This window comes from Malus sylvestris, chromosome 3, assembly GCF_916048215.2.
Source record: "Malus sylvestris chromosome 3, drMalSylv7.2, whole genome shotgun sequence".
Lineage (NCBI taxonomy): Eukaryota > Viridiplantae > Streptophyta > Magnoliopsida > Rosales > Rosaceae > Malus > Malus sylvestris.
Genome location: NC_062262.1, coordinates 31,102,934 through 31,115,824, shown reverse-complemented (window position 1 = coordinate 31,115,824; position 12,891 = coordinate 31,102,934). Strand labels below are relative to the sequence as shown.

Here is a 12,891-nt window from a genome sequence, read left to right as displayed (position 1 = left end):
GGGAATGGGATTTGGTGCATCACACCATCCATGTGCCAAAAAGGAAAACAGGCTTTGGCCTGATTTTGGTTTCTTTGCTGGGCCTGCAGCCCATGGCCTCTCTCGGCCTGCATCAAAAACCTGCCAGCCCTCGGCTGGGCGCCTTATGCACACAAGGCACACAAATCCAGCCCTCGGGCTAGGCCTCTTGCGCCACAAAATCAAGGCCCCAGCTTCGCTGGGCTCCCTGCGTGACCAACCCGCAAGCCTTGGGCTTGCCCCCTTGACCTAGGGGTGGGTTCAAAAAACCGAAAACCGAAAAAAACCGAAAACCAAACCGAAAACCAAACCGAACCGAGGCCGAAAAAAACCGAACCGAAACTGTCAAACCGAACCGAACCGAATTTGACCGGTTCGGTTTCGGTTTTTGAGGTTCGGAAACCGAACCGAACCGATATATATATATTTAATTATTTTTTTAAATATTATAAATAGTTTAGTCATACAATCATAACAAAACATACCTTGTTGCTAAGTTGGTTTCGGTGAACTTTTTCAAGCCCCAACGCATGGGTTTGAACCTCCAGGATGTCTGAGATGTTTTTTAATTTTTTTGGAGAACTTAACAAAACCCTTTAACCCTAGCCACTAGCAGCCATACCTTTTCAGATTGATGTTTCATTCCCTTCCTCTCTCTCTCGTTCCCTGCCTCTTCTCCTCCAGTGTAACCCTAACCCAGCGCAGCCGAGCCTCCTCTCTCTCTCACTCTGTCTCTCTCGTTCCCTGCCTCTTCTCCTCCAGTGTAACCCTAACCCACGGCGGCGCGACCCTTTTCCCTTATCCCTCTCCTCTGTACTATGGACCCTCTCTCCTTCCTTCCCAACTCCGCCGCTCTTCCGCTTCGTCTTTTTCCTTCACAGCGACCTGCAAGTTGCGTGTGTGGAAACCCTCATGGTTTGATCAGGAAGTACGGCCTCATGTGCTGCAAGCAGTGCTTCCGCAGCAATGCCAAGGAAATCGGCTTCATCAAGGTAAAGGCTTCGAGAACCCTTAGCTACTGATCGTGTTCTGATTCCGTTTACTGAGCTGAGATTACACCGTTTCCACAATGTAATTGGGTTTCATTTTTCAAACTTTTTGTTTGCAGTACCGTTGAGTGGCTGATATTCAAACATTCCAGGAGTTGATGATTTGGCCTAAATGAGTACTAGTAGTAGTGGTTTCTGAGTTCTCATCAACTTTTAAGAAGATATTTTTGTTTTAGCTGATCTGCTGTTGAACTTGAATTGGTTGTCAGACTTAAGAATATTTGTTATTAATGAATTAAAGTTTGATTTATGTTCTCTTTTGTGTGGTTGTTTATTGTTTCTCTTGTTCTTTTCTTGGTCATCTCGAGTTGCTTGCTTAGCATTCCTTGGTTCCGAAGAGATTTTTGCTTAACAATCTATCTATTATTGAACTTGAAACTGGCAGTCAGTGGTTATCCACATTCTATGTGTAGTGTTTGTTTTGAAAGCGATGTACCGTGTTCTTGCTATGTTCTTTAGGCTGTAGTTATGATGCAGACTAAAGTAGTTTAAGCGGATGGGAAGGCTTGAGGAAACACATGAGGATTTGACATATGATCACCCCTTGCACTTGCTTTAATTGCAGAGGAATTCATTGCTTTTATGGTTGCCTCTACCAAAATTTAGTAATCTATCAACAGTGGCAAGATGATTGACATTACCATTTCATTTCTTATCAGATTAATTGGTTGAAATTTTAGATTATTTGGTTGAAATTTGAAATATATTTTAGATTGCATTGGTGAGGATTTGTAGTAGTGGCAAGATGATTGACATTACCATTTCTTCTTCTGTAGTACTTGCACCTCATTCTGATGGTAAACTTTATAACCAAAAGGATGATGGACTTCCCATTGACATTAAATTACCTGTTAAGCACATCTTGATGGGTCTATCTTATGTTTGTGCACTTCTATTTGCATTCTTGATGGGTCTATCTTATGTTGGGGTTGTTTTGCATTTGTTGGAGGAAAAAAAAAAACGAAAAAAAACCGAAACCGAACCGAAAAAACCGAACCGAAAAAAAAACCGAAAAAAATTTGGGCCGAACCGATTAGAACCGAACCCAGCCCAACCGTGACCCCTTGGACCAAAACACCTAAACCAGCTACGGCTGGGGGTTTTGTCCCTTCCGTGGCCTGCAGCCATACCCTAAGCTATGTTAGGCCCTGCCGTTTTTACTCAAGGCACCCCGTGCCTTCCTTTACCCACGGCACCCATGCCCAAATTATTTTGGGGGCATTTTTCCACCCACAAGCTATTATTTTAGTATTTTAAATAATTTAACCAGTATGATAATATTATTTGCTTCTACAATCAACCCTGTATGGCCTGATTTATTGAATTAATTAAAAGTGACCTGCAGTCCACTAATCTGATAATGAATCCAAAATTATTGACCTGAAGATCACTTTTGGACATTAACGATTCAATAATTTATTTTTATACTTTGAACCATCACATACTTTCGTAGTACCGAAGCTCTCACACTTGAGTTCCCGAAGCCAACTCAAATCCACTACACTTAGTTAGTACATTGCATTCTGTGTTTCTTGCAGGAACCTCTCATTATGAACTAATCGTTCATAAAACTAATTTGAACCTGTAGTTTCAAAATTAGTGCCTTTGAAACCTGAAGTTTTCATTCAAAACATACCACATGAAACCGGAAGTTTTCATGCATAAATTAAACTAATACATGTCTATAGAACCTGTATGTTCTACGATATATGTCTATGGCTTACCATATGACTAATCACATTTTTCCCTTTGTTTTAGGGACATGTCGAACTTGAACAAGCTTGATTTCTCCGCTCTCGAAGTCTCTGGAAGAAACTATCTAAAGTGGGTTCAAGACGTGAAGCTCCATCTCACTGCAAAGGATATTAGAGCCACCATTGAGACACCTATTACCGACAAACCTGTCAACGAAGCTCAGAAGGCTACTGCAGTGATCTTCATTCGAAGACACATCCATGATGCATTGCAGACTGAGTATCTCGCTGAGGAAGACCCACGCCCCATCTGGCTTGCTTTGGTTGACCGTTTCGATCACCAGAAAGACATATATTTGCCTGAAGCAAGACATGACTGGCAGCATCTTCGCTTCCAAGATTTTAAGTCCGTGAATGAATACAACTTTGAAGTTTGTAGAATCCGTTCTTTGTTGAAATTCTGTAAAGTGGAACTAACCAAATCAGATCTCCTAGAGAATACCTATTCGACCTTCCATGTCACCAATATTGTCCTGCAGCAACAATATAGAGCACAGAAATTCACCAAGTTTTCGGATTTGATCTCTGTTTTACTTCTTGCTGAAAAGCAGAACCAGCTTTTGATGATGAATCATTAAGCTTGACCCACTGGCTCAAACGCTGCGCCTGAAGCGTATGCGACCAATTTTAGCAGCCATAAACGACAAAAGAATCATTGTGGCCGTGGAAATGGGCACCAAGCCCAACCACAGGCCCAAGGTCAACAGAGTGCCGCACCTAAGGGAAGAATTATGACCCAGCAGTGTCTACCACTCGCACCTAAGGTCCCAAACTTCAAGAAAAAGGGCAAAGCTCCCGTTCAGGCTGCTTTTACTTAATTGGATATGTGTTATCGCTGTGGATCAAAGGATCATTGGTCACGCGTATGCCGAGCTTCCCCTGAGGCTATTGCCAAGTATCATTCCCGTCGTGAGTCTAACTTTGCACATGTGGATCATCCAGATGATGCAACCACATCAATGGAGATATCAGACTTCCAGGAGGCATCAGCACCTATGGAAGACTAAATTAGACATGTTTTAAGGCATTAGCCCCTAGTGGCCGAACCCACTAGGAGTGGTCGGCCCCTACCCCCTATTTTGCTAGGTTTATGGCTTAATTTTAAACAATTTTTCTATGTACTTGGAATTATTTGTTTGGTTTTGGTTTGTTTTGAATTATGGATTGTTATTGGAATGGATATTATTTTCTCGAATTGCTTAATTGAATGAATGGACTTATATTTATGCACATGACCAATTCAATCAATTTATTTCTAGGTATGTCTAGTGGGAAGTTAGTTGTCTGGCAGATAGTGCAACTACGCACACCATTTTGCTTGAACGACACTATTTTACTAACTTCATACCCAAGAAAGCTCATTTGACAACTCTTTCAGGCTCATCCAACCTGATTGAGGGATACGGAAAGGCACGTATCATGTTGTCTAATGGTACGATCTTGACCATTAAGGAGGCATTCTATTCTCCATGTTCCGGAAGAACGTTGCTAAGTTTTAGAGATATTCGAGATAATAAATATCATCTTGAAACCACTGAAGATCATGGTTCTGAATTTCTTTGTATCACTTCATATGAATATGGCCAGAAGCATATTCACGAAAAGTTGGAACGTCTGCCGAGTGGGTTGTACATCACAACCATTCGTAGCATAGAGGCCCACAGTGTGGCCGGCTCTATGCCTGAGTTCCAAGACACTTTGTTGCTTTGGCATGACCGTTTGGGACATCCTGGACGTGACACGGGCATAAGTTACATCCACACGTTGGAGTCCCGCCATGCATAACGTGTTCTTTAGGGAAGTTGAATACTCAACCCTCCTATACAAAGATTAATCAAGATCCACCTAAATTTCTTCAAAGGATTCAAGGGGACATTTGTGGACCTATCCAACCAACCTGCGGACCATTTAGATACTTTATGGTGTTAGTTGATGCGTTGACAAGATGGTCACATGTTTGCTTGTTGTCCACACGCAATGCCGTGTTTGCTAAACTCCTAGCTCAAATCATTAAGCTAATGGCTCACCACCTTGATTATCCGATTAAGTCGATTCGACAGGATAGTGCTGGAGAGTTTACGTCAAAGACTTTTGACGATTATTGCATGTCAGTAGGGATTAATGTAGAACATCTTGTGCCTCATGTTCACACCCAAAACAGCCTGGCAGAAGCTTTCATAAAGCGCTTTCAATTGATAGCTCAGCCTTTGGTTATGAGAACCAAACTGCCGGTATCTGCCTGGGGCTATGCAATATTGCACGCAGCTATGTTGGTCCGCCTGAGGCCCATCGCTACCTAACCACATTCACCGTTACAGTTGGTCACTGGATACGAGCCTGACGTCTCGCATTTACAGGTGTTTGGGTGTGCCATTTATGTGCCAATAGCGCTGCCGCTACGTACCAAAATGGGTCCTCAGAGAAAAATGAGAATCTGTGTCGGTTATGATTCGCCATCAATTGTTCGATACTTAGAACCCTTGATAGGAGATCTCTTTACTGCACGTTTTACGGATTGTCACTTTGATGAGACAGTCTTTCCGTCGTTAGGGGGAGATAAGCATGCTAACATTTCTGTAGAATGCCGCGAATTGTGGTGGTATGCTCCCACTATGTCTCATTTAGATCCCCGTACTGCTCAGTCTGAAACTGAGATGCGATGAATTATAGATCTTCAGAGCATTGCTCAAAGCATGCCGGATGCTTTTAATGATCTAGCAAAGGTGACAAGATCACATATACCCGCTGCAAACACACTTGCAAGGATAGATGTACCCCGTGTACATCAACAGCACATCTAGGAAGGTCGAGCTGTCCCCGAAGGTGGGGAGGCCGCACCCTCCATACGGCAAGGTACATTGGTAGCTAGCCAATCATCTGCTCCGACCCTGAAGCGTGGCAGACCCCCTGGTTCAAAGGATTCATAACCTCGGAAGAGGAAAATGGCACCAATTAATGACCCTAGTTTGAATCCGACCATTGCTGACTCATCCATTCTAACGTATGAGGTTATTCTAGATTACGGTGATGCTTCAGATGAAACATGCCGGCCTTCCGAGAATTACAAGATTTTGGTCCATTACACAGTATTGGATGAGGTTTGGAATAGGAATGAGATGATTGTCGACGACGTATTCTCGTACTCAGTTGCTATTAACATCATGCTTAGCGATGACATTGAACCACGTTCCGTCGATGAATGCCGACGTAGAACCGATTGGTCAAACTGGAAACAAGCAATCCAGGTCGAACTTGATTCGCTCGTGAAACGTAAAGTGTTTGGGCATGTCGTCCCTACACCACCACGCGTGAAGCCTGTTGGCTACAAGTGGGTTTTCGTGAGGAAGCGTAATGAGAAGAATGAAATAGTGCGATACAAAGCACGCCTCGTAGCGCAAGGCTTCTCTCAACGTCCTGGAATTGATTACGAGGAGACATATTCCCCCGTAATGGACGTTATAACGTTTCGCTACCTTATCAGTTTGGTAGTTTCCGAAAAACTGAATATGTAGCTTATGGACGTGGTAACCGCGTATCTCTATAGGGATCTAGATACGGAAATATACATGAAAGTTCTAGAAGGACTTCCATTAACTGGCTCAAATAGTTCTAGACCATGGAACACTCTCTCAATTAGGTTGAGGAGGTCACTCTACGGATTGAAACAATCCGGGCGGATGTGGTATAACCGTCTAAGTGAATATTTGACAAGTTAGGGCTATGTGAACAACGAACTATGCCTATGCGTGTTCATAAAGAAGTGACATTCCGGATTTACAATTGTTGCAGTTTATGTCGATGACATGAACCTCATTGGTACTCCCGAAGAGCTTGAGGAAATTGCTGCACACTTGAAATTGGAATTTGAGATGAATGATCTTGGGAAAACTCGATATTGCCTTGGCCTGGAGATCGAGCATTGTTTAGATGGAATCTTAGTACATCAATCGAACTACACCCAAAAGGTGTTACGTCGCTTTAATGAGGATGAAGCTAAGCCTTCGAGCACACCCATGATCGTTCGGACTCTAGATGTTAAACGAGATCCATTCCGTCCAAAGGAGGATGAGGAAGAGATTTTGGAACCCGAAGTTCCTTACTTAAGTGCAATTGGTGCTTTATTGTACTTGGCTCAGTGCTTTAGACCCGACATCTCCTTCGCTGTGAATCTATTGGCTAGATACAACAATGCGCCTACACGCAAGCACTGGAATGGTGTCAAAGACATTTTCTGCTACCTCAAGGGTACTACGGATTTGGGCTTGTTCTATACCCACAAATCTCCTAGTGTTGCCGCCCCTTATGGATCTAGGATTGATTCCTGCCTTGTTGGTTACGCAGATGCTGGATATCTGTCTGACCCACATAGAGCACGTTCTCAAACGGGTTATGTCTTTACCGTTGGAAACACCGCTATTTCTTAGAAGTCTACCAAGCAAACGCTAGTTGCGACTTCGTCTAACCATGCTGAGATTCTCGCCCTACATGAAGCATCACGTGAATGCTTTTGGCTGAGAGAAGTGATGGGACACATTCGAAGCATTAGTGGTCTTACATCAGTTGTTGACCTTCCTACGACGATCTTTGAAGACAATGCAACATGTATCGAGCAGTTAAAGAAGGGATACATCAAGGGAGACAACACCAAGCACATAGCGCCAAAGTTCTTTTACTCACACCAGCAGCATCAACATCAGAACATTGAAGTCAAGCAAATCCGTTGCACGGACAACCTGGCCGATCTTTTCACCAAGTCATTGCCCAAGTCTACATTTCAGAAGCTCGTCCAAGGAATCGGTATGCGTCAATTATCAGAATTAAATCGCTTGTAGTTCTCTTATTTAAGAAGTTATGTCTAACTCAGGGGGAGTATCTAGAAGCATACTCACATGATCTTAATGTACTCTTTTTCCTTACGATTAGGAGCATTTTTCCCACTGGGTTTTTGCTACCTAACTAGGTTTTAACGAGGCACCCATTCTGGGATGATCATACTCCGGTGAGTTCACTACATTCGTCCAGTTTGATGATTGTTTTAGACATTATGCATATTTTCTTACTTTTCTCCTTAGTCTATGGGTTTTCCCCATTCCTTGGGTTTTACCATAGCGAGGTTTTGTGAGTTTTTACAAATGCATACTTCAAATTAAATTTGAGACTCGCGATGACCCGTTGTGCCGATGACTTCATCAACTATTCTACCTTCTCTGCTGAAGATCTGATGTGATGGTTTGTTGAGTATTTACACACTCAAGAGGGAGTGTTGCAGTTCTATTTAGAATAGGAATGTGATTGTGTAAATCCTAGAGAATATGGGAAAGTATTATATATTCCTATTAGGATTAGATTACCTATTAAATGTTGTAATCATAAAGGGAAAGGTATTTACCCTTCCAACTACTATAAATAAAGGCACAATGGGGTGAATCAAACACACCTCACAATTAAATCAATTTCTCTTCTCTCTAAAGTGGCCGGCCTCCCTCTCTCTTTAAACCTTAGATCGCTCAATTAAATAGGCCTACAACAGTTTCCTAGTTTTATTGTAAGACCTTTTCAAGGTAGGGTTTTATTTTATAGTAGTATAAATAAGACTTTTTAGCCATTAGAATTGAGGGGAACGTACTTGGAGAATTTAGCTAGGCTTTGACGCTTTGTATTTTCAAGGTGTTTTCTATCCTTTTTCTATTTCAATAAAATTCCTTTTGTTTTATGGTTGTTTGTAGCTAATTTTCGTTTGCTAGGGTGATGCCTTGAGCCTTAGCATGAATATGTAGTTTTTATTTAATTGCTTATGATATTATATATGCATATTTTGAATTATTAATCACTAAGCTTTAAACTGTCTCTATATATTAATGCTTAGCTACCATTAGGATGTTTAGATAAGTAATTATATGCAATTCAGTTGGAATGCCATCGGGAAATTGAGTATTGCTTCTTATGATTGATAGTTGTAATTTCACCTAAGGGGAATGTCACGTCTTAGGGGTTGCATGGTTTTTCAAAGGCTTTTCACAAAGCGTAATGAGTCAGGCATGTTTATATTTGATCTGAATGCCACAGAAGGATTGCATGTTTGACATACGTTCTAGCTTGAATGCCACAAATAGAATATGCATACGGAAAACCTAACCTTCAAGGTTGTATGTGTAATTTATAAGTAATTGGTAAATCTACATAGGATTGTTAAGGGGACGGCAGAACCCTAGGCTTTTACAATTTGGTTTTCAAAACTATTTTCTTCTGTTTTCTTTACTTTGTCAATTTATTTAATTGTTTTAATTAAATTCATTTTTCATATTTTAGGTCATTAAATCAACCTCTTCTAAATTTTGTTTTCAAATAATTAGCTAAGAATTAGGTTAAATACATATTTTTCATTCAATCCCTGCGGAAAACGACCTTACTTGAGCTGCTATACTACAATAACCTTATACTCTTGCAAGTATATTTAAGTGTTTTTATCGCTATTTTTGCAGGTGGTAAAATACCTATCAAACACCAAAATGTTTTTTCGCTAATCATTTGGCATCTTCATCGTTTTCAAAATCTTATTGAAAAGGTTCATAAGTCATGCTATACCTGTCTCTCCCAAAACCTTCCACACTTCAAGCAGTATACCGTCGAGACCCACTGCTTTTCTATGTTTCATCTTTTTCAAATTTACAACCACTTTGTTGAACAACAAAAATATACAACATAAAAAAATAGAGTCCATACAAATTGGGTCAGACTATAAGGCAAAACAAAGATGTAAACCAGCCCAAAAGTTAAGAATGGGCTTTACATACAAACCAAATATCCATAAACAAATAAATAAAATATAAATAAGTAAATAAGGAAAATTTCCTACAAAAGGGGGAAGTAATAAACAGGTTCCCCCTTTCCTGCAACAAAAAAACGTAGGGTCAATTAAGAGAGGTTAAGAGAGAGTGGCAGGAAGTCATGCCCTCCATCTCCCCCCCCCCCCCACATAACAAGCTCTAGAACCCTCCTATGATGCTTATAAATAGGCATCAGCTGCAACAAGAGAGGGAGGACAGAAAAAAGAGCAGAGAAACTCTGCAGAAAATAAGAGCAACTTTGAGAGAAAATACCAAAAGCAACAAGGTGCTGCCAGGAAAGAGAGCAAGTTGTTTAACCATTTTGTGCTTTTGAATCAAGATCCAAAAGAAGAACATTCATCACCAGGTATGAAGCAAGTTCTGTTAAAATTATTCTTTTTCTCTTGTTTGATGTTATGTTGCAGGAAGAACAAAAAAGCATTGCAGCAGCAAACACAAAAATAAAAAGCTGCATACAAACAAAAAATGAATGAGGAAAGGGAAATAAGCAAAGGCATATAAGACCTTTGCCTCTTTGTTTGGCGTTCTTCACCAATCAAATGGAGTTGGAGACTCTGAACAATCCACCGACTCCCCAACTGCAGCAGAGATAATCTCCAAGAATCCCATGAATTTCTTCGGGGTGGCCTAGACCACCCCATGAAATTTTAACCAAGTCTAAATGGTCTACCCCTTCGCCAGATTGTCAAGTGCAGTTTCAAAGTTCTAAGCTTAAGTCCCCGAGAAGTAAGACAGCAAGGAGGCAACATATACTCAAGAAAAAGAAAAGAAATTATTCTGTTTGGTGTTTTTGCTACCCACGGGTACAAAACATGGAGGATGCCTTTGGCTAAATATTATATGAAAATTATTGGGGATAGAGTCTAAGAAAAAGGAGAAAATGGTAAAGATGGTTTGCAAAGGAAAAGAAAGCCAAAACTTCCCTTAACCGACTCATGCTTGGTCCAATTCCACAAGAAGAAAAATTTTCAACACAACTCTTGACAAAGACAAATAAAAAAGGAGGAAGGAAACGTGAAGAAGTTTAAAAAGGGTCAAAGTTTCAAAGTTTCAAAGTTAGGACAAAAGGAAAAATGTTCAAAAGGAAAAGGTTCAAAGTTCCAAGTTTCTCTGCCATGTGCAAATGGGACAAAAGGAAAAGATTCAATGTTTCAAGCTTCTCTGCCATATGAAGTTAAACTCAAAAAGGACAAGTAGCTGCTATGTTCATGCCGTGTGAAACACTTCAAAGACAAACTATATTTACTCATGCATACTGAAGACAAAATGTTATGGAAGGCTGATGTGGATAAGAAGGAAAAACAAGTAGAACAAAACTACTATGAGCACGGTTATCATAAAACCACCCATGTGACATTCAAATGGAAAAGTATAGTGCCTATTCTGATTAAGCAAGAAAGGCAGCACACCAATAGAAGCCAAAAGAAATGAGGGCGTCTTGTAAACTTTAGAGTACAATTCTCACCTTTGGAGCCATGAATCAACAATTGTCTTCAACAAACTCGGTACTACAAAATAGTTGGTCCGACAACCAAAACGAAGATATGTCGTTTCCTGGGACTCCTGCACGAAAGAATTGATTAAGTTCATTGCAGTTAGAGTTTCAACCCACTCCAAAATTAAACCCAGAAAATAGAAAACGAAAAGGGGGGAACCTGCTCGATCTCTTCTCCTCTTCGTCTCGATTTTCTTTCGACCTACAAAGGAAGCACACGAGCAAAAAGAATAAAGGCAGCAGAAGAAAGAAGAAATCACGACCTCATAAAAAAGAGAGGATAAGAGTTCTTACGGTTTAGGGAGGAAAAAGGGTAAATTGGAACAAATCAATACTCACCCATCTTCGTTTGGAAATCAACGTTTGACAAACCTGAAAAGAATTCCAAAACATTACGAAATCATTTAAAGCCCAAGTATTACGGTTGCTGTTGGATGAAAACCACCTGGTTAGAGTCAAGAAAAGGAGAACTTCTGAAGCAATTACACAAGAGGGGGAATGGATAAAGTCGCACCGCACGAGAGGGCTTGCTCACGTGGAAAAGAAGGAAAGTTGTTGAACTTAAAAGCTTTAAAGTCACATAACAAAAAACAAGAGGAGTAAAGCTTTGTTGTCAGAAGGCTTGAAAATTCAAAGTGGGTTCAAAGTTTCATGTTAAATGGAGCTGAAAATTCAGAAGGCAAAAAAAAAAGTTCTCTAAATGGGTTTTTGACCTATGAATCTCACGTGGGATAGACTTGGAGTCCCACTTTCAAATCAAGGGAAAGGCAAATCTCATTCCACTTTGAACTAAGCACCTCATGTGGAGTTTGCTCACGTGGAGGGGAAGAGAAGTTGTTGAACTTTCAAGTTCTATTTGAACTTGAAAACTTTAAAAGTCACATAAAAAAGAAAAGAGAGAAAGTAAAGTTGCTATCAGAAATTTGGAGTCCCGCTTTTTCTTCAAAAAACAAATCAAAGTCTTATTTCACAACGAAGGTCATATACATGGGTTTTTAATAAATCCATTTGGCTTCTCATTTTGTCAAAGTCTGAACACAAGTTCAAATCAAATATAAATGAACTACGCCGGTTTGATTTCGTTAAGGATACGTAGGCAGTCTGATATCAAATTATAGACGCAACCGTGAAATCAAGACGAATCCATGGTTTATATAAACTAAATTCATTTCTGTTACTTTGACCAAGTAATTACAAATTCTACGAAGAGTAAAAGAGAAGCGAGTCTGTTCAAATTACGAATGACACGAGGCCGCTTCAAATGGTAAAAAGCCGTTTCAAATTACAAATGGCACGAAGCCACATCAAATTTCAAATGGCATGAAGCCGCGACAAATCCCAAAAGGCATGAAGCTGAAGAAAAATCTCAAATGGCATGAAGCCGAATCAAACGCTCCAACAGCTTAAATTCTCATCTGCATGAGCTAAAACTGCACATGGCATCAAATGCTCCAATGGCTTAAAGTTCTCGCCTGCATGAGCTAAAACTGCAACAAGGCATCAAAACCAAACAAGTACCAAATACCAAGGAACGACGAGTGACTTGATCCCTCAACGAGGGTACGTAGGCAATCTAGGGCTCTATCTAGACGCAGTCACAAAATCAAATAAACACCCAAATCCTCAAGTTACAATTTATTCATATTAGAATCAAAGGGTATTCCTTTCCCAAAAGAAAGGTTATAATTAATAGGCGCGTAGCCTAGAATGGGTCGAACTCGAATTAA

At 40.5% G+C, this 12,891-nt stretch overlaps 1 long non-coding RNA gene across 1 annotated transcript; it reads left to right on the top strand.

Annotated features, from left to right (window-relative positions):
* Positions 1–592: 592 nt before the first annotated feature.
* LOC126614375 (uncharacterized) lies at positions 593–1,317 on the top strand. Its single transcript, XR_007620367.1, has 2 exons — positions 593–1,010; positions 1,127–1,317. It is a non-coding gene; the product is annotated as an uncharacterized LOC126614375 (long non-coding RNA).
* The last annotated feature ends 11,574 nt before the right edge of the window (positions 1,318–12,891 follow it).